The sequence below is a fragment of the Amblyomma americanum genome, chromosome 1 (genome assembly GCF_052857255.1).
Source record: "Amblyomma americanum isolate KBUSLIRL-KWMA chromosome 1, ASM5285725v1, whole genome shotgun sequence".
In the NCBI taxonomy this organism is placed as follows: domain Eukaryota; kingdom Metazoa; phylum Arthropoda; class Arachnida; order Ixodida; family Ixodidae; genus Amblyomma; species Amblyomma americanum.
The window spans coordinates 119,741,305-119,766,463 of NC_135497.1; the positions used below are offsets into that span (position 1 = coordinate 119,741,305).

The window sequence follows — 25,159 nt, forward strand, 5'->3', positions numbered from 1 at the left end:
GCCACCGGTAAATCTTCCCACAGGTGTTTCACAGCGCTAAGAGGACGACGAAATTGGGTCGCGGGAGAGCGCGCAGTCGTGTTCGGACACAAGTGCTAGCCTCCCGCGTTGTTTGCATGCATTCTGTGCTTCATCGTTTGCTTGTTTGTTTTTTTCGTCTAGACTCATTCCTGCAGCGTCGAGCAACTAGTCAGAGTGCACAACCAGGTCACTGATAAAACAAAGTTCACAATGACTTCACTTACACGGGCATAAACAAAAATGTGCCTCATCAACCTACATACAGAAACCTTATGTGCAGCTAGTGCAGCAGCTAGGAGCCGAATGGAAATAATAAAATACCCGGACGGCGCCTCAGGAACTGAGCCTATACTGCAACAAAGCAGACGGTTGTCCCAAGTTTCGCCGCATTTCCAATGCGCAATACTTCGTGCAGGAGCACGCGCCCTTTTGTAATTCGAGACTTAATATGGTCGGCGAAGCATATTATCGCGCGTTTGAGAAGCAGTAAGAAGCGCGGACGTCGGAAACAGACACGCGTGAGGTAGCCCGGCGAATGACACCAACAAAGCCGGCAAGGAGGAGTGGGTCAGACCGGGGAAAAACGAAAAAATTAAAGCAACCACGGTGGCGTATGACCAGCCTCTTTGGTTAGCCGGAAACCGGACCCGATAAATGAGCGAGATAGAGCCCGCTGCTAGGTCAGCCACGAGAGCGTGTGCACGGCGCCCTAACAAGGTCCTAAAAAGGGGCGCAGCCTCAAAAACGCAAAGAAGGAATGATGACGTCCAAGGCCAGGAAGCTCGGCTTCATAAACCCCCTCTCTAAGCAGAGGGACACGGCTTGCTTTTTAACGAAAACGGCGGTGCCTTGCACGCGATATCCGCGCTCGCCTCCGCCCTCGTATACGAGACACGCAAGGGCTGCGGTAATCTGCCGGAGCAAAACCGTTGGACGGCCATGAAAACGGGAACGGGAAGCGGGTTGGGCGGCGGCCGCGCCAAGATACAGCTTGGCTACTTACGTCCGCAGCAAATGCGTGGCGCATGCTTTGCGTGCAATCACAGCATGCACTGCAATTAACGCACGTGAAAAAAAAATGCAGCATAGCCACCGAGGGCTCAGGCGTTCTGCTGATGTTCTCACAAGAGGAACGGCTGCAGTCTCGGCTGCTTATAGGCAACGAATTGTGATGGCAGGGACGATGAGAAAAGGAAACAAAAAAAGCTTTCGCCTACAGCACGCCGCACGTCCAAGAAAGAACGCGGGGTGGCCGAAGCCAGTCGGGAGCTTAACAGCTTTTCCGACTTGCACTCAGCACAAGCTGTTGCTCTGTGTCTTTAAACTTCGCATTTTATAAGGAGACGAGGAGAGGAAACGAAAAGCGCGACAGGAAATAGTAATTAGCCGCGCTTGGAAATCGTAAAGGATCACCTCAGTCCCCGGTTAATCCTCGAGACGAAACTGAACTAACCGGTGAGAGGCACAATAAAATTATTCTAAATTTTCGAATAACGAATCGAATAACCCCCTCCCTATTCGAGTCGCTGAACGAATCAAATAGTGCACATGCAAACTAATTCGAAAATAATCGAATTTGCTCTCCAATTCTCGAATTTTTTCTCAAAAAATTGGCCAGAAGCTCGAGGCAAGTCACGACGCAGTTTTCTTCGACGCCGCGCATCATGCAACTGTTGTGATCGGTCTGCACGGAGTGGAGGCCCAGCTCTGCGACGCGGTCCATTCGTGCGTCGGCGTGCATCATGCTCGCACATGGCATCCACGATTAGGCGATGCGGCAGTGCTCAGGCAGGATTAGCGAACCATGCATCGATGCCCGGCCTCAACGGTCGTGCGTGTAGATCTCACCGCTCTCACCTATACTGAGAAGTGGTGCTAGTTTAACGGCTCTCTCGGTCGGTAGCATTATCCAGTATACATAACACGACTGCCTCCGAACTTACCAGTATACCAAGAAACAGCAGCGCATGTATGTACATGGAACAAATAAAGAAAGGGACGCAACCATAATGCATATATGTGCGCTGATGTTCCCAATGTCCAACCAACCAGCCTTCCAAACACCTGTGTATACTGGCATAGTGTTGTGTACCTCATAGTGGAGATATGTGTTGTTTTTACCCAATTAGTGCTATTAGTTATAGCGCCTACCGCACCGCCGCCGCTGTAAGCTCCGCTGTTGCGCACGATTTATTTTGTAAGAATATTAGCAGTAGTCGTGAATATTCCAAACATATTCGATCCGTTTTCGGTTCTGTTTAGAAAAGGTACTATTCGTTCATCCCTAACAATACTGAAAGCTTGGTAAGTCGATAATTGACACTATTAAGAGCCTTCATACATACGGACGCACAAAAGTGTTTTCGTTTACTTTTTTCGCAAAATAAAAATCATCGCTGTAGCTGTGGCCCTGTGGTAAGGCAAACGCCGCGTATGCGAGATGTGTTGGGTTCGAGTCCCGGTGTTGGCACTGCAGGCCACAAGCGCGCCCTCGTCCCGGTGCACGGCTTTCCCAGGGGCCGGAAAAGCAGGCACCCAGTCTGTCTGCCCGAGCTGTGAGCCTTCCCGTTCTCCACAAGCCCGCTTGCCTTAGCAATGCTTATCGCTACTAATTTCCTTGTTGTCCAGATAAAAGCGAAACGACACCACCGACAGTTTCTCACGGCTGCATCGACAGCGCTTGCGCACACACGTGACCTAGCCATATGACGAAGCGCAATGGAACGCAAAAGCCGGTGCCGTCGTCGCCAGTTGCATCTCTTCTGTTTCCCTTGCTTTTCGGGGAGAAGAGGAAAGAAAGAGGAAATGCGCAGCCTGGACAGAAGAGGAGCGAACACGAGATGCGGCGTCGGCAGCAGACAACACCGCCCTCAAAGTTTTTATTTTCCTTCACTGCCGTAGCAAACAAAAAACGCCGTCGCAGAAAGCGAACGAAAGGAAACCACGGCTCCCGGTGGAAAGGGAGAGGCAGAGCTAAAGTTACAGTCCCGAGAGTCCCTGGCCGTTCCCACCGAACTTCGCATGCGGCCTTCGACAAAAGCGGCGCCTATGGCGGGGGTCAGGTTCCTGGGACAGCATGAACGGCGGCCGCCTACTACGCGACCCACCGGTGGTGTGTGGACGCGTCTGGCGACTCCAGCCGGCGCCGTGGCGGACAGGAAAGAAAGCGCGCAGACAGCCGGGAATCTGGGGGGGAGCGGCATCGGAGGGGTGGGGGATCGTCCCTTCTCCCCGCCACCGAGGGAGGGGCAGGGAGCGCGGCGTCGGGAATGCGGGAGCCAAGCAGAGAGGGAGGGCATCTCCGCTCCAAGCCCCAGCGAAGCTGCAATGGACGCCCGCGGTCGAAAGCTTACGGAACGCGGCGTTGTGAATTTAAAATTTTATAAAATGTAGAGTTTAACTTCTTGAAGTGAGACATGGACTATAGTTTGGTTTATGGGGGTTTAACGTCCAAAGCGAGTCAGGCTATGAGGGACGCCGTAGTGAAGGGCTCCGGAATAATTTCGACCACCTGGGGTTCTTTAACGTGCACTGCCATCGCACAGTAAACGGGCCTTTAGAATTTCGCCTCCATCGAAATTCGACCGCCGCGGCCGGTATCGAAGCCGCGTCTTTAGGTCAGCAGCCGAGCGCCGTAAACCACTCAGCCATCGCGGCGGCCCACATGGACTATAATAGGCGTCGTAGTGAAGGGCTCGGAATTAATTGAAACCACCTGGTGTGAAGGACTTTAACGTGCGCTGACATCACACAGAACGCGGCCGCATTTAGCCCCCATCGAAATGCGGCCGCCGCAGATTGGATCGAACGCGCCACCTTGAATCAGCAGCCGAACGCCGAGGCCGCTGAGCCACCGCGGCGGGTGCATTTAAAATTGTCGCATTTCACGCGCAACGGAGAAAATAGTTCGCAGTTCTCGATCACCTCAGTTTGAGAGAGAGAGAGAAGTTGTTGCCATGGAGAAAGAAAAGGAAAGTGCACAGGCCTGCCCACTGGCTCAAGCTGAGCCACAATCGCTACCACGTGCAGATAGGAGAGTTGAAAGATGGGATAGAAAGACAGGATAGTAAAGACGCGCTAAAGACAAGGCCGATCCCGGAGGCAGTGCAATACCGGGCCAACCGGCGGCGGGAGTGAAGCATCCTTCAAACTCTCCGCCACATTTCCAAAATTAAGTCCAATTGGACCCGTAACAGATACTCTACGGGGTCCGGTGACTGCCGGGAGCGATGGTCTAGAATTTCCGCGCACAACCGTCAGGCGGCACTTCGAGCGGCGCTAACTGCCAACAGCTCTCTAGAGAGGCAGCAAAGACAAAGTGAAAAATAAAATGTGTACACAGCCGTCGTTCCGCACACTTGTTTTAGCCGACCGAGCCGACACTGAAAGCCTCACTTGAAAGAAGTTTGGTCCAAAATAACAGAAGAAAGCTTCTTTCATATCGCAGAATGAGATGGAGCAACAGCGTGCCAAAAGTTGTTTTATCGTAATAGCTGGACCCTCCAGTTATCGCCCACATCGGCTGAAGCCGGCCTGTGCTTCCATGCCACCTAACAGCATCGAGAGATCGCCGCAACCGGATATATACACACATGCGCGGTAGTATTCCTCAGACGGGTGCCAGAGTAGTGTCAGTTCGCACTTTGAGGCCGCCGTAACGGCAATGACGCGAAAACGATCTTAGCGCAGTTAACAAAGTCGGCGGCACTTTAGATGCAATCGCGTGGCATGGTCCCTGAGGGCAAAATCAAGAATTCACTCATACTATCCTTTGCGCGAGCTGAAAAAAACAACTGATAACAATAAAAGCCCAACTCTTTCCGTGACACGAAGACCAGTTTGGGAGTCCAGGCAACGGCATCTGCGAGGCTGCTCTATAAAGATAGACATCACGAGCAGCATCAGTCTGAAACTTTCGTCCCTCTGTCGAAGTGTCTTACGCAGACCAACGTCAGGGCAACGGCCGCGAGCTCCCTACCAGCGTTCATCAGTTCCTCGCATCTCGGAAAGCGCCGCGAACGGTAATGACCCCCTTCCTTCATCCAACCCCGAGGGCACGCGCAAAGAAGAAAGGGCTGCATAGCCGGCGCCGCAGGAACCAGCAACCTCTGACTCGGCTAAGAAGGGCGCCAGAAGAGAGAGAGAGAGAGAGAGAGAGAGAGAGAGAGAGAGAGGGGGGGGGGGGGGGGGGGGGAGAGAGAGAGAAAAGCAAAGCGCTTCCCACAATTAATGCAAAACAAAACGAGCCAGGAAAGAAGAGGGGTCGCGGGAGCAGCGCAGAGAGACGTTCGGAAGCAGTGCGTGTCGGCGCAAAACCGAGGCGCACCAAAGTAGCCGGGGGGGAGGGGGGGGTCGCTACCTTTCGGGGCCTCCGGATTTATTTCTTTCGCGGAGATCGCTTTGTTTGAGCGTCGGCCGAGGGCCGCGGGAATGAGGCAGCAGGGACTGGCCCTGCCAAAAAGGTCGGGGCTAAGGAACTACGCTATAGCTGGCCCCGGGAGGGCCGCGATTCGGTTGCCGCTCTGGCATAATGTCAAACATTCCTGGCCACTACAGCCCTCCCACCCCGTTTCGCTTCTCACGCGCGTCGCCGAAACGTCTTGTTCTGCTCCCTCCTGGCCGCATGCTATTATTCTTTTCCTCGTTTTGACGTAACCGGCGGCGGCCGACATACTCGTCTCAACGTTCACGCAGCAGACCAAACGCTGGCTCGTCGGCGGCCGCCTTTCGCGTTCACGTCAGAATTTCTTTTGTCCTCTGCTAGATACTTAGTGGCACAGGCAGGGGCCTATTGGTTTACATTCTGTTTTGGCTGCCCCACCATACTTTTTGTCCTCTGCCAGAGATGAGAGGCCCTTGGGTTGTCTGACTCGTTCAAGCCCGCAGGTGCCGGCTCGATACGATGGTGTCGGACTCGAGAGAGCTGGGCGGTTACAGAAGAAACTAAGCAGTAGATTTATTTTACATTTTTACAGTCGAGACAGGAACACCTCCGTAACACGCCATCAGTCCGTTAGATACAATTCGTATTCACTAGACCCCTGGCTGGTGAGCAAATTTCTGTGAAACGTGTCCATCAGGTGGGCATTTGTGTACACTTGGGGGTAGCGCTCAGGGCAGGAAGCGGTGCTGATGCACTCTCGCAGCCCGGTCGATGGCAAGGGGGAATGACCCCAGTCATCGAACACTGTTACGTCGGAGATTTCACCACTGCGGCGTTCGAGGCCCTCGTTTAAACAGAATTTCAACCTGCATCTCAGCAGCAGATGAGGTCACCCTCGTCCTGCCCCGCGGAATGTCCGAAAGCGGAGATCTCTGCCACTTCAGACCATACCGGTCTTTCGGTTAATCCCTACAGCTTGATCAAGGTTAGGATGAAGAAAGAAGCCTGCTTCGAAATTGCATGCCGCGCCTGCCTTGATCATTTTACATGCTTACGTGAGATATTATTACACACAGATCGCAGTCACAGCAACCGTTTGTTCAACACGAAAGAAAGGGGAACAAATGCAGAGGAGGCATTTCAGTTGCCGACTGTCAAGTATTTGGCAGCGCTCGGTGACACCGTCGACATTAAAGAAATACGGATTATAAGAACCATGGAGTCAGGTCACCACTCTGTCTTAGAAGTGCCTCACGTGATGCAAAACGCTTCGAGCAGAAGTCTTAAATCCCCAACTCGATTGGAATATTACATAGGCAGCATACTTCTTTTCATAACAGGTCGCTACAGCGAGCACAGAACGTGCGACAAATCACAAATTTCGCAGGACAAGTACGGAAGTGAATAAGATGTGCAAAAAATCCTTTAAATATATACTGTACATAAATAGAGAGACTGGAGGGGACACTTAAGCCCCGCCTTAAGTTGATGGGTCAATGCCCATAGCATATGCGGAATATACCTTTTCCTGTGTGTCTCCAGGAACAGCAGTCGCACTCGCTTTCGCTTATTTTTTCTGAAATCGCTGTATTTGCGACATCTTCGATGCTGCCGTCAGATCCGCTGCAACAAAAACCGTGGCGCGCCTTCCCCGTATCTACGCGCTCCAATCGAGCGGGCGATCACCAAGCATGTCTCGACCATCGTCCTATAACTGGGAATACGGTTCTGGCTTTGTTCTGTCAGCACTCACCACTCCCAAGTGCCGCATCATTCTACCAATTCGACTCGCTTAATTTTCTCACGCGAAGAAATAGTTTGCGCAGAATGCGACCCAAAGGACAACTGTCTCGCTTACGCCAGTACATGGTTTTGGGTACAGCAAATAGAATTAATCTGACGCATAAACCGGATTTAACACCCAACACCAGCGGAAGCTTCAATCTGGCATGAGAACACCAATATAACGTTAACGAAGCAAGTCGTGACGGGATACCACTAAGGTATATATATTTAATCTCCAGCCTTCTCACTTCCGATTCCTGAATATCTCCACGGCCCACACAAGGCAAGACGAATTACTTTTCGCGGGACTTATGTTCAGTCATGTGGATTCATTTCTTTTAACACGACAGCGTTAAAAGCCCCGTGATGCAGAAAAGCCAGTGTCGTCGGCGTCGGCTGCTTTAGTAAAAATAATAATAACAAAGAATAATTCGTTTTTGGGGAAGGGAATGGCGCAGTATCTGTCTCATATATCGTTGGACACCTGAGCCGCGCCGTAAGGGAAGGGATAAAGGAGGGAGTGAAAGAAGGAAGAAAGAGGTGCCCGTATTGAAGGGCTCGGAATAATTTCGACCACTGGGGATCTTTGACGTGCACTAACATAGCATAGCACACGTTAAAAATCTCCTAATAAAACCGAGTAGTAAATTAGTCGAGTTGGCGAATCGAACCAGGGCCTCCGGAGTGCGAGACGAGCTCTCTAACCACACCGCCACGCCAGCTTGATGGTTTGGAATGAACAAAGGCGCGTCTAGTGAATACGTGGGTGTTTTAGAAGGGTGCTTTTTCCTTCACTTACGACGCGGTTTGGGTATCCATCGATGTATGTGAGAAAGACGTCATTTCCTTTCCTTAAAACCAATTTTATTTTCATTTTCTTGCCTTACGACATACCCGCCGCGGTGGCTCAGTGGTTAGGGCGCTCGACTACTGATCCGGAGTTCCGGGTTCGAACCCGACCGCGGCGGCTGCGTTTTTATGGAGGAAAAACGCTAAAGCGCCCGTGTCCTGTGCGATGTCAGTGCACGTTAAAGATCCCCAGGTGGTCGAAATTATTCCGGAGTCCTCCACTACGGCACCTCTTCTTCCTTTCTTCTTTCATTCCCTCCTTTATCCCATCCCTTACGGCGCGGTTCAGGTGTCCAACGATATATGAGACAGATACTGCGCCATTTCCTTCCCCCAAAACCAATTATTATTATTATTATTATTATTATTATTATTATTATTATTATTATTATTATTATTATTGCCTTACGGCATGGTTCGGGTGAAAAAAAACTGAAGTTAGGTTTTTGGGGAAGGGAAATGGCGCAGTATCTGGTTCACATCTCGGCGGACACCTGAACCACGCCGTAAGGGAAGAGATAAAGGAGGGAGTGAAAGAAGAAAGGAAGGAAGAGGTGCCGTAGTGGAGGCCTCCGGAATAATTTCGACCACCCTGGGGATCTTTAACGTGCACTGACATTCGCACAGCACACGGCGCCTTAGCGTTTTTCCTCCATAAAAACGCAGCCGCCGCGGTTGTGTTCGAACCCGGTACTCCGGATCAGTAGCCGAGCGCCCTGACCACTCAGCCACCACCAAGATATGTTTCCTTTCCTTAAATTGTCCGGGCAAGGCGTCGCGCCGAACGGGCAATGGCGTTCCGTGGATCCCTTGGCAACGCTGCAACACGCTGTCGCGTGCTGCTCTTAAATACGAAGCTTATGCGCCCTCCAGTTTTTTTCACTTTACTTCCTTACGGGTGCGGTTCGGGTGTCCACCTAGATATGTGAGACAGGCGTCATTTCTCATGGTTTGACCTATGCCTACATTAAAGGTGAAACTTGTGGCCACACTGACCTCTAGCAACATGCAAGGTCAACCTTGCGGCCCCGCCGACGGCTCGAAAAGCTGGCGTAGTGAAGCTTTTCGCTTCAAAGCCTTCCAAACCTGTCGGTTGGCTCTGGAGCGTGTGCAACCCGCACATATACCGTCGCGACAAACTATGCATCCCGGTCGGCATCGGTGGCCACCAACGTTTATCGCACTCTGCAGGCATTAACCCCCACCCCCCTCCCCCCATGAACAACGAGCGGCTCTGGAGGCAGAAGAGGCAGCCATCTCTCTCGCAATACTCTCCATTGAGGAGCAAGAAACAAACCTACATCATCACCAGCTCTCCAGCTGCCTGCCGCAATTAATAATAATAATAATTGGTTTTTGGGGAAAGAGAATGGCGCAGTATGTCTCATATATCGGCGGACACCTGAACCGTGCCGTAAGGGAAGGGATAAAGGAGGGAGTGAAAGAAGAAAGGAAGAGAGGTGTCGTAGTGGAGGGCTCCCCTGCCGCAATTACGGCAGGTGCAGAATATGCGCCCACGCACATCATATCCTCAAAAGCAGAGCACACCAACCAGCCGATGTTATTTCCACACCTTGTCACCACTAACTCCGAAGAAAGCCAGCGCGCGCGCTATCGCCCGAGCTCGAGTCCCGCACGACGGCTCAGACCATCAGAGCCGGCGTTCGTAAGAGTACTGCGCATTCGTTCAACCCCATCGGCTCAACCGACACACGTACCCCTCGCCACACAGACACCCTGACGCGGAATCGAGAAGGTGGTGGTGAAAACTTTAATGAACACAGAGGAGTACAGGACACGCAGGTCCTTGGGCCCCCGCACGGCTCCACTGCACTCGAGGAAGCGGTTGCATGGAAACGGCTCCACACCAAAGCCTACCGCTTTCTTAGGCTCCGCAGCTGACAGCAAAGGCCGTAGGAGCTCTGTAGTGAGGGTCCCTCACCGCACATGCAGGAGGCAAAAAAAGAAAAGTTCATCACAGCTGCCATCCACTCCCTCCTTAAGCCATTCCCAGAAGGTGCGACTGAGGTGTCCACAGAGTGTGAGTCAGTTGGCGCTTTCCAACGGAATTGAGAGAGAGAGAGAGAGATAGAGAGACAAACGGAAAGGCAGGGAGGTTAACTAGGCAGCGCCCGGTATGCTACCTTACACGTGGGAAGGGGAACGGAGGGAGAGATAGAAAGGGGAGAGAACTCCATCGGAATTAATTTTATTTGCCTTAGCACACAACAGCAAGAGGGGACGCTCTTTGACAGCTCGCGGTTATATGTGTCGTTTTGTTATTTTCGAGATGCGTTGATAAATAAGATCATTTAATTAAAAACTATACGCAAGTTAATAAGTCCATGTTACCTGTGTGTAGTTGAGTCATTTTACGCGACTACACAGATGGATTTAGGGAGAGCTTAAGAACCGAAGCCAGCCTCTGAAAGGTAGTTCAGAAAGAAGGCGTGAACTGCGAACAGCTTTAGCAAGCCGGGTTTGGCTATGGCACTACGACAATGACATCGGGTATCTCTGTTTATTTCTGTGAGGGAAACACCCTGATTTTTTGGAAAATGACACCGATGATTTTTGGGAAATGAACAGCGCATAACTGGCTACCTGGCTCAGTGGACGCTTCATTCGCGCTTTGAGGTGCGTGGCGTACGTAACGCTTAATCTGTGTCGTGCTTAGGGCGTCCCTACTACTCCGGCGGAGTTATTAACCACATCAGTTGGCCGGCTTTGAACGAGGTAAGGCAACGCTGGTGGGTAGCTACAAGGCTTGGTTATTTAAGAAAAAAAATCAGCTTGCAATCATCGCAGTCGCAAACAACGGCGTCCAGGCAGCGACGCATGCAGCGACTTCCTCTGCAGCTAATACCGACAGAAACACGAATAAAAAGGAAAGCAACTGCGTAATAATAATTTGTTTTGGGGGAAAGGAAATGGCGCAGTATCTGTCTCATATATCGTTGGACACCTGAACCGCGCCGTAAGGGAAGGGATAAAGGAGGGAGTGAAAGAAGAAAGAAAGGAAGGAAGAGGTGCCGTAGTGGAGGGCTCCGGAATAATTTCGACCACTTGGTCGGTTCTTTAACGTGCACTGACATCGCACAGCACACGGGCTCCTTAGCGTTTTTCCTCCATAAAAACGCAGCCGCCGCGGTCGGGTTCGAACCCGGGAACTCCGGATCAGTAGTCGAGCGCCCTAACCACTGAGCCACCGCGGCGGGTCGCTTCCCTTTGGTCGACGTCGATCCCAATTCGGCATCGCACCGCATACTGCCGCGCTCGCTCACAAGCCGGAAGACTAGGCAGCGCCCCAAGATGTGGTCCTTGGCGTATATTGGCGGCCGGTAAAGGAGGAGGAGGAGGAGGCGCGAAATGGAACGAGACAGCCAGTGAAATTTCCACTGTGGGCTCCGTTCGACGCGGTGATGGAAAGGGCACTCCGCATGACGGGCCGACCCCGGCGGAAACGGCCCGGCGACAGATGTCAAAGGGCTCGCCCCCTGACCGCAGGGCCCCGCGCCCCTCAACTGTGCCCACGGCAGTGGCATAACTCACGAACGGTGCCGAGAAAAGGAAGAATTGCAATGCGGTGGAGAACAATCTCCGTTCGCCGCATGCGCCTGAGCGATGCGTTGTGGTTGGATGCTGTTCATTCTGACCAAGGCTATAGACGCACGCGCGACCAGCGCCGGACGTCTCGAGTGGTTTTACGCGCCGGCGCTGCCTCTACACATTCGCCCGCCTTCTTTCTTTCTTTCTTGTTTCTTTCTTTCTTTCTTTCTTTCTTTCTTGTTTCTTTCTTTCTTTCTTTCTTTCTTTCTTTCTTTCTTTCTTTCTTTCTTTCTTTCTCGGGCTCATTTATTAATCGGATGATTGAGGCAACGCACGCTGCAGATTTCAGAGAGTCGGGGACGCATTTCGTTCTGTTTGCGATCCTCTTACCTTATTAGAAAAAAAAAACAGATACGAACAAGTATAAAGAAACGGATTGTCACAAGGGTGGCTTAATTTGTATTTGTTGCCTTATATAGACTGCTTTCCCCTGACAAGTTTCCACTAGCTCTCAATGCCACTCACTGCCCTCTGCTCGAGCGCTGGTTCGGCTAAAGTGAATTATATCAGTGGAGGGGGTGGTGGTGGCTGAAGCCACCGCTTTCGGGGCACGAAAGTACGCGCTCACTAACGGCGACTAATTCCGGCATTAGTCGGCTAATGCAGACAAAAACTAATTCGAGACATTTCTGAAGCATACCCGCCGCGGTGGCTCAGTGGTTAGGGCGCTCGACTACTGATCCGGAGTTCCCGGGTTCGAACCCGACCGCGGCGGCTGCGTTTTTATAGAGGAAAAACGCTAAGGCGCCCGTGTGCTGTGCGATGTCAGTGCACGTTAAAGATCCCCCGGTGTGTGAAATTATTCCGGAGCCCTCCACTACGGGACCTCTTTCTTCCTTTCTTCTTTCACTCCCTCCTTTATCCCTTCCCATACGGCGCGGTTCAGGTGTCCAACGATATATGAGACAGATACTGCGCCATTTCCTTTCCCCAAAAACCAATTATTATCAGACATTTCTGAAGCGCTCTGAATCTGCGCTCAGTGAGGGAAATGTCGGGAGTAAAATCCCCCCATAGTAACACCACCAACTCGCATATTTCTCTTCCACCGTCAACGCTCCCCTCACCGTTTTCGCAGAAAGCATATATTATCGTATCACACCTTCAAGCACGCTGGTGTTTCCGCCTAAATGTTACGTAATAAATGCGCCCACGTAATTTCGCCTGCCAGCCACACCACGAAGAGAGGGAGAGCAGTTGCTGCGACTGACAGGCCTGCCAAGAGCGGAGCCCGCCCACTCGCTTTCACTATACAGCGCCCGCAACGGGGAGGACAATTGCGCGCGACGCGGGGTGTACGTAAACGGGCCCAGACAATGCAACGCGGCCGCTGCCGCTCGGACAGATCGTTCATGCTAGAGTACACACAAGGCGAGCTCGTCGGGAACGCCTTGTGCTGGACGGGAAACCTTGGTAAGCCGCGGAACATGCAAAAAACACTCGGCCGGTAAGCTTATTGCTTCTCTAGCCGTGAAGGGATGGGTTGGGACTTCCCTCCTTGTTCATTACCGTAAATCCGGTGCAAGCGCTTCTAGTTCCCTAGGCTGCCATCATGTGCCGCATGACATTGAACATTAAAAAAATATTGCGTTGACATCATCCGTGACGTAAGAAAGAAAGAACAAGTAAGTGGCTGCCACTGAAACGTTATAGGCCGCTAGGCTTAGCGGCGTTGGCTAGGCGCTGTCGCGAATTCCTGGTAATGGTTAAGAAAACGAATTTTGCCCCCGCACCCATACCCGCCGCGGTGGCTCAGGGGTTGGTTAGCGCGCGCGGCGACTGATCCGGAGTTTCCGAGTTCGAACCCGACCGCGGCGGCTGCGTTTTTATGGAGGTAAGACGCCCGTGTGCTGGGCGATGTCAGTGCACATTAAAGATCCCAGGCGGCCGAAATTATTCCGGAGCCCTCCACTACGGCACCTCCTTCTTCCTTTCTTCTTTCACTCCCTCCTTTATCTCTTCCCTCACGGCGCGGTTCAGGTGTCCAACGATATATGAGACAGACACTGCGCCATTTCCTTCCCCAAAAAACAATTATTATTATTATTATTATTATCCCGCACACTTATTAAAACGCAACGGGATAGAAAATTGGAGAGGACAGTTAAGCTCCGCCTGAAGGGTATGACGCGATAGCGTAGTGGGTTAGGCTTTCCATTCTGAGCAGTTTGAAAGCTTTGAACGCATTTTCAATTTTTAAATTGTTTCAATTAATTGATCAATTACACCTCTAAATTTCCTTGATTAGGATCATCAAGCATTGACTTTTCATTGTGAGCATTCTGATACCTTTAAAGCCCCTTTTCCCATTTTTTTTCATTTATTTAACTAATCAATTAAAATGCTTTCAATAACTCGTCATCGCCTATCACACACCAATCAGTCGTCAATCACTAGAACCACAAATTACTATGATACGACTTTTTTTATGCAGCCCCCGATTATTTCCCACACGCGGTGCCGACTACGCCGACGGCTTTCCGACCGTACGAGCTGTATACGCTATGGCGTAATAAAGAACAGGGTGGGGTAGGAGAGAACAGGCCGCGACTTTGGGGAACATGTCCGTTTTTTTCTTGGAACATTTTTCGTTTCGAAATTGAAAAACACACAAAGCGAAACCAACTTCAGCTGGCAAGTTGCAGTGGTGACTGCGCTAGTTAATGCCACAAAGGTGGCAAAATTTCCAAGGGCCCCTGCCCTAGCTCAATTCTAGAAATCCCCCCCCCCCCCCCCCCATTTTCTAGTTGTTGTCGAGCAAAAAAATGATGAAGCATCAAGAAAAACCGCAGACGAGCGTGTCGCACAGATAGGCCCGTTCGTTTCCGGGTTTTATTTTTCCAGAACTTGGGGGGTAAAAATCGGGCGATATTTTGTGAGTTGAAGTTCGGGTACAAATCGGGTTATTCAGCAAAGGCTCCACAGTGCGGATTTTATTGGGTCATATTTTGTAGCAGAACACAGTTTGCTACAAGCGCTCCTTTTTTTGTATGGGACACATTTTTTTTTTGCACTATGTATGGAAATGGCAGGTTGCACTGCAAGCCTTCTGTTAAATCAGATGTACTTTTCTTTTTTAATTTATGTTCGCTATTTCGCCGAGTACACTATCAACTGCTGTGCAGCACTTCTGCTTCCGTGAGACGCCTGCATACCTTTTTGTACACTGCAACATTCATTCAGCGTCAATTCCACCACTTTAAGCGCAGAAGAGTGTCGCAGCAGGGTGCAGACAGCAGCGGCAGCGCTTGAAACAGTGATGCCAATGAGACGTCCGGTCAGCACCCGTGTTTTTGCTTCTCGCTTCCGAAACGTATGCTGTTCGAGCTTGGCGTCAAAGAAGCCCCGTCATGAATAAAAAAGAGTTAAAAGAAGTTTTAAATGACCAGTGTATTGAAAACATTCCCCTTATGTCCGCACAAGATGTCCGCCAATTTCCTTGCGTTGCCTTCAGCTTTGTCCACAGGGAAACTAAGTTTTCCAAGAAGCTTATTTTCGGGCAGGAGTCGGGTTTATCCCGAATCTTAAGAAATGCGCTCGGGTTGCAAGAATCTGGTAAACTCGGGTTTTACCCGCAAGCCAAGGGCCCTGTGCATACACCGATAGAGGTGACCGAGCTTTACATATACCCGCACGTGCTACGGCAAAGCGCGTTAAATAGCCACCAATTGCCGAAGAACATTACCGTCATCGTAGCGGACACATCTACTATTTAGCTCATTCCTGCAAGCAGTTCAGTGCCACGTCGAATGTCGCGTAGACACTGACGCCGATCAGTTTTTCCACCTGATAAGGCTATAGCCCCACACCAACTGCCACCTTGGCCGATGAAAATAAAGTTTATGCTCCTCCTCCGACCAACACCAGCCAATTAGAGCGGGTGCTAGGTGGCAGTAAACTGGGCCGCTCACGGCCACGCTTCGAGCCAACTGGCGCTCTTTGGCAGAGACGGCAAAGGAAGAACCGAACGAAATCAACAAATGACTAAGAGGAAGGAACTGCCCCGTGCGAGGACGCAAAGCATCGTGCAATACGCGGCCGCACAGTGAAGGTTCTCGTGAACCGCCGTTCTCGTGAATCGGCGCTGCCGAGCGTTGCCACACGCATCTCAGAGGTTCGATCGACACTCGGTGCAAGAGGAAGCGGGCCGGACGGCCGATGGATAGCTGCCGTTCCCATCTACGCCACTGCAACGAAAGTCCTGTGCCCGGTACTGTCGCCGCCTTCCTGTTTTCCAATTAAGGGTGGCGGAAAACGCCGGGAGGAACCTGCTGACGAATTTCCTCCAGGCCAATGCAGCCGCTGCGTCGGAAAGATCACATGTTCGCCGCAGTCAAGAATGAAAATGAGTCAGAAGTTTAAACTGAACAAACAGCTTCACAGCTGTAACGAGAAGCGCAAAAAAAAAATGAAAAGATTAATCTCATAGTTCAAAACATCGGATAAACACTTGTCTGCTCGAATGTTTTTTTCCCTTTGCTTAACGGAGATGGGTCGGTTACAGCGAGTTTTCCTTTTAATGCTGCTGTTCATTTTAATGGCTATAACAAGAGTAGCACTAATTCGCACAGCTATTAAAGCACACAACGCCGTTCTTTGGTTGCGTCGCTCCTGCTTATTCACTGCGTGTGAAGTACAGTTCAGCAAACACGCCCATGCGAAACTATAACGTTTTGTAACGCAAGATGGCTAGATTTCACAAGACGCGCCGTGGATATATTCGAGCATCAGGCGGTTAAGACTGTGGGACCTTGCCGCCGGAACTTGCATGCACCGATATCAATGAAGTGGAGGTCTTAAGATAGCAAGATTTCACTCGCCGATTTCAGTTCATTACACAAGACAAGAATTTTTGTTTCTGCGAAATAAGCAGGGCATCGCTAGTCTTCATAAATAGTCCGTACGTGAAGAGGGAATACCATTGGTTATCAGATTAGGCGTTCCACTCGGGCGCGAAGTTTAACTGACGTTATTTCGCTCAACTAGACATGTCATGGCTGCTGCTACGCTTTCATAAGTTACAAGCGTGCAGGCAGTTCACAATATCCCGAGAGCCATGACATTTACCTATTTATATCGCCCGACACTCCCGACAACGAACGTGCGCAGTAGGCCTGTTTAAATATAGACACTGCCGTGTTTCCTGTCAATAAGAATCCGCTAACTTCGTTACCACCTCCGCTCCCCATGGAAATCCGCCTAAAACAGAGCCGGAGGCGAAGGCCCGCCAAGTTTTCCCATTGAGCCACTAGAGCGGACACGAAAGAAAGCGGATGGCGAGAGCGCATCCGCGACTCGCCGGAAGCGCGCACAGTGCGAAGATGACTAAGTGGCAGCGAAGACAACCAGAGTGTTTGTGCGTAAACACACACACACAACTGCGATTCCTGTTATCTGCGCGACTGACAGGCGGGCAGCGCTGACGCTTTCAAGGCGATGCACTTGGCATATACGGAAGGGCGAGCGGGCATCGCAGGAAGGAGGCCCTCCCTCGACCGCCCCCTGACATAAGCGCGTGAAAAAGAGCGCAGCGCCGTGACGCCGGAGAGCAGCTGCGATTCCCTGAACTGTCGACCCGCGAGCACCTCGCCGCCGCTGCTCCGGCCGGCGGTGGCGCGACACGACGCGTGCATTTGCATACACGTCCCGGGGGACGCTGCAAAAAAAAAAAAAAAAGGGGGGGGGGGGGGCGCGAAATGCGCGGGAACTGAGTCAAGGCGAGAGGAGAGTAGGACGTTTTGGAAGGACGGCCCGATTGAATGACGACTCTTACGTCGCGGCTGCTCGCGGCCAGAGTTATCGGACTGGCTCCGGCTGACCCGCTTTCCCCCTTTCCATTCGCGCGTCAAAACTTGGAGCCCGCTGCTCTATTGACGGACTGGTTTGCTGTCAACTTCGGCTCCAGTTCGTTGACGTGACAGCGAAAGTAGCGACCCCTAACCCATTTCAACGAAAGCGACAAAGAATGTCCCGCGCACTGGGGCCGAAAGGAGAGAGACCGATTACGTCACACGGCAGCAAACCAGCGCCACACCGGTCGGCACTCCGCGAGGGAGACCCGTCTTCAGTGCGTTAAGTGCGCGCGTAGCGGACGGCGACGAATTAGCCGCGCATACAGTTATCCATGCACACTAACATTTGCGTCTCCTTCTTTACTCAAGAAACGCGACGACCGACAGGCAGATATCAAAAAAATCCGGCACTGTCACCAACACGCCGCATCATCGAAGCAAACTGCATGCGCTCGCTCAGCCGCGAACTGAACAGGTTGTAACGCCGAGGGGCAATTCTCGATAGAGCATTGTGGAACACAGAAAGAGGCCCGATCGTTTGCTTACTAGTATTTTAAGCAGGAGATTAATTTGCCTTTTACGTCTCGTCAGTCCAAAGAGCTCCGAATGTGCAGGTACCGGCAACAGAAAGAACTGAACGAGAACTAGGAACGTGTTGAGGCGCAAAGTGCGTAATATGTTCGCATAACGCGGTACTCGAAAGATAGACGTCACGCACATACCAGCAAAACGTGCGGCACAACATCAAACACTGGACAATGGTTTCACACCATTGTTTCTTCCTTCCCGGCTGTTGGGTATAAAGGCGCAGGCAGAACACTGGGCCAACATTCAGTGGATCGTAGGCTACGTTACAGCTGCACGCAGCTGCTACAAATTGCTGCGACTACGTCCCCGCTACGTATTCACTAGGCGGCCCACTCGCCAGGATTGCTTGCGCGGGCGTACAGCAAGTATACCCGCACCAAGCGCGTGCACAGGCACGAGCCGCAGGGCAGGCGCCTAAGAGACAACGGAAACTGCCCGTAGAGAGCTAACAGGGACAGCCGGCGGACGCTGCGGAGCGAATCTCGATTCTCGCGGAGAAAAATGCCCACCGGTGGCCCCGGAATTAGCAACCTAGTTTAGTCCGTAAACGCGTTCCGTGCTTAGCGGGCGGGCGGGTAATGAGGCTCGCGAACACGGCCGGGCGCAGAGCGCCACGAGGACGGGCCGCACGCTTCCTCCCATGGCTGCAGTGCCGGTAATGACGCCGCCGTAGAATGTGGTACAAAAGTTCACGTGAGCGCAACCACGGTTGCGTGCACCGTTTCGGGAGCACTGGCGCCGCCGGTGAAAACACCGCTGTGCACCGCCGGCTGCACTGCTGCCTGGGGATGGGGCGCTCCCCGAACGCGTTCCGCCGCAAAGCGGGACGGCCGTGCCTTCCCGGGGCCCCGCTGGGAAAGTGAGCACTTGGCTGCCGCGGGCTCCGAAGGCGCCCATGGCGAAACGCGCGTCCAAGGCTCGCGAAGCGCCGCTCTGCTTCGGCATCACAAGGGCATTCGCCGCCGCGTCTGCAGTCTTTAGGCGCCGACGTTAATCCTATACCGCTGGGCGAATTGGTATCTCGTGGACGTGGTTGCAGGGGTCAACAGCAGGCCCAGTAAGTGCTGAGAATGACACCCTACTCGGCTTCATTGGTGAGACGCGCGCTCTGTATGTGTATACAACGGATCGGAACAAGTGTTCCCGAGAGCTGGGCCGTCAACGGCACGCGCTGACCTTGAATAAAATAAAGCTGCCACCATTTCAACTTTGCCGCACATACTGCCAGGTTAGTAACGCTGAAGGAGGCTGCCCCTTGCTGAAGCTCATGAACCCGAGTGGAGCGCAAATATGTGCCGTACCAGCCAAAAGCAGCACGGTCGGGAGCGGCCTTGCTTGGACGCCTGCAGTACACCGAGACGGCGAACGAAGTGACAGATACAGCCGGAAAGACGCGAATTTACACGAGCCTGTGTGAACAACCATTTCTTTATCGCAAATCCATAGACAATGTGTAAGATAAAGCAAGTGACAAACACACTGACTGGCCATTGTGCTAGGCTTGGAGAGAGAGAGAGAGACCGCAGGCCGGTACATTTCGCATAATATTGCATCGAAAGCGTCAACAATTCATAATGCCGTCGAGGCAGCAGAATCCTACCTTGAACCACTTTATATGTGCACCCTCTGCTTTGAAGCGTAATGCGATTCGGCGAAGAAAGACGCAAACGACCACAAACTCAGCGATGTTACTGGCAAGTGTATTATAAACCAAACACTGCTATATGATCTGTGGAAATAGCAAAACGAAGATAAAAAATGTCCTACTTCTAAATGAGGTGCACAGCCCATGCAAGTCAAAGTGGAGTTCGCCCCGGCAACATTAGAGTCGACTACGCCGCCCGCCATGTTTAAACGACGCGCGTCACATGCAGCTTACAGAGTGGCAGCACACACACTTACACCTTGAAATTATTACGAATTTTTGTGATGAGCTTAAAACCGCTGGTCAGAATCGGGTGATGCGAAACGCTTTTAGTTTAGCCCCTCAAAGGTCATCTAGGGTACGACTATCGGGGAGAATAAAAATAAATGCATGAACAATCCAAGGAAAGCCAGAAGCGCGCACGAAATCAGTAGCTTAATGGAAACCGGCATTATCCGAGTGCAGCGCATTACACAACGCATACAGGTATATTCGCTCTTTACGTAACACAGAAGCGAATAGCAGTGTTCCTTTCTTTTTTTTTTACACGGGCATTCTTGTGCTACGCTCGCCGCCCTGCCAGAGTCTTCGCGCTTGTTTACTCGGAGGTTACGCAATCGCCAAACACAGGCGCGCGCGCGCGCGCAGAACACAACGCTGGTTGTCAACACAGTAAGCGTCTTACGCAGCGTCGTCCGTTATTTTTCTTTTGTTTATTTTTTTTACCAGGGCCCGAGCGTGCTTAACGCAGGCGCTTAGCCTGAGCAGCAGGGAAGGCGAGCCTCGCACACGAAGCTGGCCGTTAAAGCACATCGTACGAAGAATCGTTTTCCCAGCAGAAGCATGCAGGAGGGCTGCAAGCAGATAACGAAAGAAGATGGCGTTTGGACGACCTTACAACGAGAGTTACTTGGCCTGAAGCAGGACGTGGAAGGAGGGAGGCAGAGGGGAGAGATGCCCTACGGGACACTTCTAAGGGAGCCGCGAAAGATGGTAAGTCGACACAAGAAACTCGCGCTCGGCTTCACTCGCAAGGCCCAGCGACAAGCGGCGCTGTGTATTTCAACGCCGCGTCTTGGGCAAAGCGAGAGGGCAGAGGAAAAGCAAGAAGGCGGCGGCGAGGAGGGCGCCGCCCATCAACGGGCAGCAGTAAAAAAGCCGGAGGAGGAGGCCTGGCAAGCATCAAAGACACTCGACCGCCACCTCAGCGTCAAGCTGTCCCCCCCCCCCCCTCCCGCTTCTCAGCGGGACAGAAAACACAAGAGAAGTATAAAGCTTCTGTTTTGGAAATGACGCTGTGGCTTCATTCAAGCCAGCGCTCCTGCGGCGGCGGACCCAGCAGGAACCAGTTTGGAAATGCGGCAGTGAACGCAGAACAACAGCCGCGGGGCCGCCGACGGGCCGCTCCTTCGGCGCCCTCTTCCCGAGGCGCCGCACTCGACGCTCCGGGGAGAGCAATAAAGCGCTCGGCGCGCCGCTGCCGACTGGTGGCGATGGGCCGCGTTGGAGGGCCGAAGCAGTGCGGGTGCTTTCCGCAGCCTGCCACTCTCCCAAGTCCAGCTGCGCCTTTTTAATCGGGGAAAAGAAGGAACCGAAAGAAGCGCCTCCAGGCAGAGCGCTGGCCCCACGTGTGGGTGCCGTACACGCAGCGAGCAGCCCCCTTGAGCAATTCACGCGCTTTCTCCAATGACCTTGGCCACGACCTTCCACAGCAAACACCTAAGGCCAATGCCAAAAGCGCGTGGCACAACCAGCATGCCTTACGCCGATGCGGTCATTTAAGCAAGCCGATGGATAGCAGAAGCGTGAACATGAGGCTTCGGAGGCACATGCACCTTATCGACTGTCCTGTTTGAAGGCACTAAAGTATAAATAGATAGGCTGGAAGGCTACGTGGGATCGAAGCATCGTTCGGTCCTGAAGTGCCTGCTGCGCGCCGGTCTTGGAAAACAGAAGCCATGGCACTCTCAGGGGTGGCTCGGCGGCTACGAGGTAGCGGTTCAGTCGCGACCATAGATACCGGCTGTCTATGGAGGCAAGATAAAAAGGCGCTCGTCTACAACGATTTCGAGGTACAGGTGGTCGAAATCAGTTGCCAGCCTTTCACCACAATTTGCCTCATGCACAGAACATGTGGGGATTTGGCAAGTAAAATCTGATGGTGAGTTCAGTTTCAGCTACGTGGTAGGCAACTTTTGAGCGGAAACTTTTTTCTGTAAGAATAATTTAGTGCGATTTTGGCTAACCTCTGTTCTTCGCTCATTTTTTCTTTAGTGCCTTCCGTCTACAACCCCTTTATATATCTTTAAAAATGCGTCTGTTATTTCAACGAGATGTGTAACAAAGCGCGGCAATCAAACTGATAGCAAAGTTGCAACGACCAAAAATTTCACGCATATACTTTGCATAGAAACGACAACAAAGCTTGCACTTGAGACGCATAACCTTGAGGGAAGATCATTTCTAAACACGGTTCCGCAACATCCTGTTCACTACCCCCTGAGAAACGCACAAAACGGTGCTAGAATTCATGAACAACGCTCGCCCTTTACCGGGGCTCATTGAATATCGCCTTCAGGAAAAAATCCCTCAAAGTTACCAGAAAAAAAAAAAAAAACAACGTTGTGCGCTACTTGAGTGCGCTACGGAGGCGCACGTTTATGTCGTGCATCAGGATAATCAGCCCAAACACTGCGTTAAGCGAATCTCTTGCTAACAAAAAGCGAAGTCAGGTGGCAGTGATGAGGCATATATATATATATATATATATATATATATATATATATATATATATATATATATATATATATATATATATATATATATATATATATATATAATCCCCAGCTCACCATCCACCAGCCTGACAGCCTACAAAGTCGCTTCGGGACGAAGAAATCCACGATTACAAAAAATGCATCAATACATACAAACGCTCAGAAATGGACAAACCGCAGCAAGCATATTTCAGGGAGATATGCCATTAATAAATAGTTATTTCGCAATCGCAAGTACTTGACTGAAATTGCTTATTATCTACTGCCAACTTTGTATTTGTTAGTTGTTCGCAGCAATATATACAAACCCTTACGCGCGACAAAAGGAACATCTCCGTTATTTCTGACACTAGCAGCGCTTATCAATTTAACATTAAATCAAAGTGCGGCCGAGACGACGCAGCCGGGACTTTTGAATATGGAGGACCTTTTCCTTATCCTCCGTAAGCTTTTTTCGAGCATCTACAACTAGAGCAAATATACAACCAGCGCAATGTTCCCGCCTTTTACTCTCGACCAATTATGTTGTAACCTGGCCCTTGAGTACGGAAGCTTCTACCTAAAAGGTCGGAACCACAGCCAGCTCGCAAATGCTGCCTCGCCGAAAGCTAAAGATAAAATAAGAGTGTCACGGTTCCAGTCGTAGTTAAATATCATCAGGAGATTAGATTACACCAGTGTTTAGTTAGCGACAGCCACGCTCGCATAAAAGAAGCACAGCGCTCTAGACAGATGCACACACTCGGCGTTATTTCCCTTGAGTGTCGCCACAAACATGACTGGGGCGGGTGCGACCTTTGGCTAAACGCTCAAACGAGGCTGACTGCAAACGCTTTCACGGCGGCTCCTCTTTTTCCTTCCTGGCTCTCAGCTTTGAGTCTCCGGGAGTGGGCAATTTATCAGCGACTTAAGGAAGACTCCGACGGCACAGCCATCTATCAGACGTGACACAGCGATCATGGTTAGGCTTACAGCGCTACGCAAAGAAAAAGAAAGGAATAAAAAGAAAGAGAACAACCAATGTGCAGCAAAAGTTCCAGAAACAACACAAGTTTACTCTCTTGTAGCTGTCTCCCCCCGCCCGCGGCATCCAAAAAGCACAGACAAGAATGATTGCTGACTCGGGGATGTTCGAGAGAAGATGTAACGAATGATGTCTGTGCCGTCCTGCGGAGAACAGTCGGACTCGCAGGCCTGCCGTAGCGAGCGCTCTTTGCCGTCCCCAGCCAGAGAGAGGGCCCATTCGCAGTTAACTGGCTTCGCTGTCAGTGAATTACTCGCTGTGCCTTAAATGGTTCTTTACTTACCCTGCTCACTCGTAAACAGTCGCCGCGATCGCTGACGAAGCTCACAGCCTGGAATGTAACGCCAATAATGGCAGTCGAGCGCAAGAAATGCCAATATATCAAACAAAAGCACAGCTCAAAAGCTGTGCTCCAAAGAAGCAGGCAGTAGAGCTGCAACGTTATATTTCGCAGTTGGTTCAGCAGCGACACGCTTTTGCTTTTGACAAAGTTTTGAGGGTAGTGTATGATATGACCGGGCAGCGGGATCGCTGCGGTTGAGTAGTTTAGGTGGGTTATGGGGTTTTACGTCCCAAAACGACCCAGGATATGAGGGACGCCGTAGTGGCGGGCTCCGGATAATTTCGACCATCTGAGGTTCATTAACGTGCACTGACATCGCACGGTACGCTGTCCTCTAGCATTTCGCCCCCATCGAAATTCGACCGACGCGGCCGGGTTCGAACCCGCGTCTTTTGGGTCAGCAGCCGATTACCATAACCACTGAGCCCCCTTGAGGCTGATGAGCAGATGACTGCCGGTCGAAGCTGAGAAATTAATTGTCGTCGCTACGAACACGCAGAAATATAGATAGAAAGGTTGAACCCACAGTGTTAAGTGAATGGAGCTAATAAATGGAGCTATAGTCCAGTCGTTTCGGTGTTTCTTTGTCGTCCTCGTAACTCTCACGCTGCTTTAAATTCAGCACGCAATCAAGCTTGCCATTTTTCCTTGCCCATCTTACTCTTTGTACGCAGTACAGAAGGTCTCTAGTATTTCCTATACTGTGTATGCAGTGCTTTCGTGAGTGTTAGTTGTAAGGTCGACTGCTCCATCCTAGAGTACATTGTTTATCAAACGGCTTTCACTGGACTAACTAGTCGCGAATTTCACTCATCAGTGGCGTAAAATATGACGCTATCATTATCATACGTTCTATGACATCGTGACACTCTTCCTCTCTCTATCACACACACACACACACACACACACACACACACACACACACACACACACACACACACACACACACACACACACACACACACACACACACACACACACACACACACACACACACATACACACACACACACACACACACACACACACACACACACACACACACACACACACACACACACACACACACACACACACACACACACACACACACACACACACACACACACACACACACACACACACACACGTCGTATTGGAGGAGCGTAGTCTTCAGCCGTGCAAGCATGCTGGTCTCCAATGGTAATGTTGGCGTTGCACACATGACCCCGTCCTCCCCCTGCGAGCCTATGGGGAGCCACGTCGGATGAGCCCGCTCTGCGTCGATCCAGGTTAGCATATACAGTGCAGTGCAAAATTACTATTTATGACATTCTACTCATAACAGACGAAAATGTCATAAC

The 25,159-nt window shown here is 51.3% G+C and overlaps 1 protein-coding gene across 5 annotated transcripts in view; it reads right to left on the reverse strand.

The window, feature by feature from the left end:
• The window catches only part of LOC144113549 (puratrophin-1-like), a 302,508-nt gene that overhangs the window by 170,916 nt on the left and 106,433 nt on the right, over nucleotides 1-25,159 (reverse strand). The window lies entirely within an intron of this gene.